The following is a 5,817-nucleotide window of genomic DNA, read 5'->3' as shown; positions in this document are numbered from 1 at the left end:
TTGCCACCACCCTCCTATACGCAGTTTAACCCGGCCACCTGAATTAATTTCATTAAAAGTCGGTGGTTGACTTCAGTGGCGTAGCTAGCATGGGTGACACCCGGGGCGGATATCATGGTGTGCTACTTACTAGACTCTAGTTTGTGTAAGTTTTTATTTTTTTCACGGTTGGGTGTCACCCCCAAATAACGCCCAAACGGGTGGCACCCGGGCGGACCACCCCCCCCTAGCTACGCCACTGGTTGACTTGGGCCTAAAGTGGTGCCTTGGATATTAGCTTAGCAGATAATTATTCTTAGTTTTATTATTATTAGTTTTGGATATCTTAAGCAATCTGACCTAATATGATTGCTTAAAGCTTTCAAAAATAAAGTAAGTTACAGAGTCTGTATAGTTTAAACTCACAAACGAATGAAAAAACTAAAATAGATAGAGTTCAGAACATCCTGTAAAACGATAAGCCGAAATAACTCCCATTAAATTACTTCCGCAAGCTCAAATAACCCGTCTATATATGACGTAGCCCTAAAAATAATTCACAAAAGTCCATTAGGGCACTATAGGAACACGTATTTGTTCAAATAGCAACAAAATCTCGTAATAAGCAGTATATTTCTCAAAACCAAATCTAGGAGTAAACAAATATATATTGGCTGTAGAGAGACGCTATACGAGGCAGCCAGCGAGTAAGGGGCCTGGCAGTTAAACTACGTTGGAGCCAGTCATCAAGAATCCATTTACAGATAATGAAAACGAAAGAGTGGAAATCTCCTGGGGGATATATACGGTAGGCAAAGGCTTAAAAAAGTGCGCTTTAATAATGTAACATCTTCATTGATTTTTGTTTACTCTGGGTCGCGTTTCTATTCGGCGCTGTATAAACACAGTAGAGATTGAAAAGGGGGACAAAGGGGGGAGTGGCGCATTTTCTTTTCATTTCATTTTCGCGATTATCCGGAGGGGGAAGAAGTAGCAGCGAGGTTCATGTTTTGGGGAAAATAGAGAAAGAGAGGGCGCCCTATACCGATATTACTTTATTTCGGAGCATGGCACGCCATTAATAATGAGGGCAACAAAGATGGCCAGCTATTGGTTTCCGTTTTACGTTTCTTTCTCGTGGGGACCCCAACAGCTGCATCAATTCTAATCAGCTTACATTCCCTACCCTACCTACTTTCGCTTCACTAATATCACCAGAAGTACATTATATCACGTTTAGAGGTAAGTATGTCTGTTAATTCTTACTACCGTCCGAGGGGCAGGTCACTTCCATTTTGGGTGCGTCTTAATCATAGTAAAATGATTAAATCAGGGTAATTGTGATTAAATCATACTAATCAAGATTAAAAAATCTAATCACGATTTAAACGAGATTTAATCATTCTAATCATGATCTAATCTTTTTGATCAGGATTTAATCATTTAAACGAGATTTAATCATTCTAATCATGATCTAATCTTTTTGATCAGGATTTAATCATTTACACGAGATTTAATCATTCTAATCATGATCTAATCATTTTAATTAGATTTAATCATTTTAATCAGATTTAATCATTTTAATTACATTTAGTCATTTAAATTAAATTTAATCATTTTAATTAGATTTAATCATTTTAATCAGATTTAATCATTTTAATTATATTTAGTCATTTAAATTAAATTTAATCATTTTAATTAGATTTAATCATTTTAATCACGATTTAATCAATATAATCGGTCGAATCGAGAATTTATCATTAAAATCAAAACTAAAGTACGATTTAATCATACTAATCACGATATAATTTTTTTAATCAGAATTTAATCATTTTAAACAGATTTAATCATTTTAATCATTTAATCATGATTAAATCAGATTTAAACATTCTAATCATGATTAAACGTGATTTAATCGACTTAATCGTGATTAAATGGAATTTAATCAAAATAATCACGATTAAATCGGATTTAATCTTTTGAGGGGTGCGTCGTTAATCAAGGACCTGCCCCTCGCTACCGTCAACTGTTCAGGTTGTAATTTTCTAGTGTTGTTAATTTTTTGGAAAAATAACATGGAATTGCGTCAAATTTTCCGTAAAATCTGAAAAATTAAAAAATTTAAACATATATTTCTTTTTAAGGGTTTTTAACGTTTTTAAATTTTTATCGATATAAAATGTCTAATATCAGTAAACATACTACAAAACATTAATAGTGTTACATTGTTAATCAGTTTAAACTAGTCTAGAGGTTTAGTTTTACTTTTAGATTCGAAAAAATGATGCGAAAATGCCACTTTATTGCAATAATCATGGAAGGAAAACTTTTTTTAATTTTTTTCGGAAAAATACGGAAAATTTTCCGAAAAAAAGGCCACGGTCATTTTCCGGAAAATTTAAGACTTACAGCACTATAATTTTCAGATATCTATTAGTCAGATTTGGTTTATGTTTTATTAAATTTGATCTCAAATGGTATCTGATACATCATCCCAAGTAACCGAGCTGTTATAGTTCATCTTCTTAGATTCAGTTAGACGAACATCTTACTCATACATTTAGTAGATACGTAATATTGTGGAAGCTAGGAGCAATAAACGCAAGGAGAAAATTCCATTGGACGAGCCTTTACGCTGAACGTTTTAACGGAAAGGGGGAAGACAATTTCCGAATTTTCTCCTTCCGAAGGTAGCAGGCGCTTAAGCGTCTAGCCAATGAAAAATGTACGCAAGAAAATGTACGACTTTTGACGGGTTGCGTTCTCCTTGTGTGGGGTGCTGTGTTTGTTGCTCCTAGGTGGAAGTAAATACAAATAAACATTGATTAAAATTTCCAAGGGAATTTAGTTTGGGGATACGTCAAAAACTAACTGTGAGGCATCTGATATCCACTCATCTTCTGTTTCGAAGATATATTTGGTCTTGAGTTTCGCGTATTCATTTTATTCTCGAAGACCTATTTCGTAAGTTTTATCATTACTTTAAACTTTTAAGCTTTAATAATTATTCTAACTTACTGAAACACTAATAAAACGTTATTGTATGCTAATGGTAAGCATAAAACACATGTGACTCCATACATAGCTATCAATAATTATTCCAACTTACAGGCACAATTATAAAATGTAATTATAGGCTTATGGAAACCATAAAAACACATTTGACTCCACACATAGCTATCAATAATTATTCTAACTTACTGACACACTAATAAAACGTTATTGTATGCTAATGGTAAGCATAAAACACATGTGACTCCATACATAGCTATCAATAATTATTCCAACTTACATGCACAATTATAAAATGTAATTATAGGCTTATGGCAACCATAAAAACACATTTGACTCCACACATAGCTATCAATAATTATTCTAACTTACTGACCCACTAATAAAACGTTATTGTATGCTAATGGTAAGCATAAAACACATGTGACTCCATACATAGCTATCAATAATTATTCCAACTTACAGGCACAATTATTAAATGTAATTATAGGCTTATGGCTTCCATAAAGACACATAAACTGATATGCGAACAAAACCCAGTAATTGCTCGAACAAAAAAAACCCCAACCAAACAAGGGCGGGAAGAAGGTCGCTGGGGGGAGTGACAAAGACGAAATACCAGCTTAAAGCAACATGTAGCGTTAAAACCAACGGGGGAAGGAAAACATTGTCTTCCCCCTTAAAAACACAACGCGCGGGCGAGTCGAGACAGGCCCAGCGCGCGCGTTCGTACAGGGAAAAAGGCTGGCGCAACCCTTCGCTTTATCTTTCATAAGGATGACTCCTGGGCCTCGAAACACAGGGACGCGAAAAGAGAGGATCTACAATCTCTCCGATCGCGGTAGCGATGGAAACAAAAGTGCAATAAAGAGGCCACCGAGGGTTACGTCCAAAAACCCAGCAGCGAAATGGGACGGGGGGGGGGGGGGGCAGTTTAAGAGCTGGAAAAGATGGTGAAGAAGACTCGAGGACAAATAGATGATGGCCTAAAACAAAAACATGGCCTGGTACAAATCCTCGCTTTTTTCTACGAAGAGATATGTTAGACACCCCTTCCCCAGCCATTGTTGAACTACACTGAGATATCCCGTATACAAGCACCTTCGATTCCAAGTCCTTTCACTTTCTCTTCCCCCACCTTAACAATAAAACGACAGTTTGGTGGTGGACCGGCCAAAGATAGATTTCCAAGTACACCAATTTCAACATACGCGGGTGTCTATGGATTTTGATGGAGGATTATTTATATATTTATAGTCGAGGCTTACGGATGGTGTTGTGTTCCAATGGAAAACGCCACAAATGTCCCTCTGGTTGCGACAGTAACGGTAATTGAGAGTATTGGACTATTGGATCCCGAATAGACTGGTTTGATTTGATTTTGCCGATATCGTAAAATAAATGGGTTTTCGGGATCAATAAAATATAATGAATAAGAAGTAAAAAATAGAATATGTTGCCTAGTCACAGCCTCCAGAGGAATATTGGTTTCTCTAGCGCGCGTGCGAATCGCACGTGCGAAGAATATACTAATAAAGCCGTGTTTTGGGACGTAAAAGCAACATAATCTATTTTTTTACTTTTTATTAATTTTTTTATAGAAACATCTATCTATTGGATTGTATCGTTAACTTTATACATCGATTGCCGTTTCAAGTACTTTGCGTGAATATTATCAGGAAACTATATAGATATACACTTGGAATGCCCAAGGAAGATTTTTACGACCGTGATGAAGCTCGTAGAAAAGGGCGTGTCTTAAAGCGGGAAAACTCATTAAGCCTAGTCATGGTTATTATATTATTAGCTTACCTGATTATCTCTTTTATAACAGTACAAATACCTGAAATTAGGTATCACTACACTTCTTTCGCGAAGAACGTTATAATTACTTCCAAATATTAAGTACGATAACAAATTGAGGTTTTCAAATCCATTGTTTTATAAGCCTATTTTGCGCGGGAAGATCGCCTATTTGTTACCATGACGACGCATTCTTTTCGCGTCAAACCTCGAGCCAATGAATTTGAAATGTCGTGTTACGTCTTACACTTGACGTAGTTAAGCCCCGCCTTTCGTATCACCGTCCCAATGGAACCTTAGACATTCCAAGTGAATACCTCTATAGTTTCCTGATATTATAAATTAATTGGTTTTAATGCGTTTATTAATCATAAATTGAATCTCTACAGAATCTGTCATTGTATAAATTGATTAAATAAGGTACAAATTTAAAATATATTTAATAGTAAAAATATTTTAGTAAGAATTTGAAACCTATTTGATGTCAAATAATCAATTATTTACGTTGATTAGTTTGAATTAGAATCTGATATATTTTAGCAATATATATATATATATATATATATACATTTATATATATACATACATACATTTATATATATACAAACAGTTATATATATACATAGATTTATATATATATATACATACATTTATATATATACATACATTTATATATATACATACCTTTATATATATACATACATTTATATATATATATATATATATATATATATATATATATATATATATATATGCATACATTTATATATATACATACATACATTTATATATATACATACATACATTTATATATATACATACATACATTTATATATATATACATAGATTTATAAATAGATATACATACATTTAAATATATATATATACATACATTTATATATATATACATACATTTAAATATATATATATACATACATTTATATATATACATACATACATTTATATATATACATAGATTTATAAATAGATATACATACATTTAAATATATATATATACATACA

Source organism: Leiobunum rupestre, chromosome 5, assembly GCF_980474605.1.
Source record: "Leiobunum rupestre chromosome 5, qqLeiRupe1.1.hap1, whole genome shotgun sequence".
Lineage (NCBI taxonomy): Eukaryota > Metazoa > Arthropoda > Arachnida > Opiliones > Sclerosomatidae > Leiobunum > Leiobunum rupestre.
Note: the sequence above shows the minus strand (reverse complement) of the source record.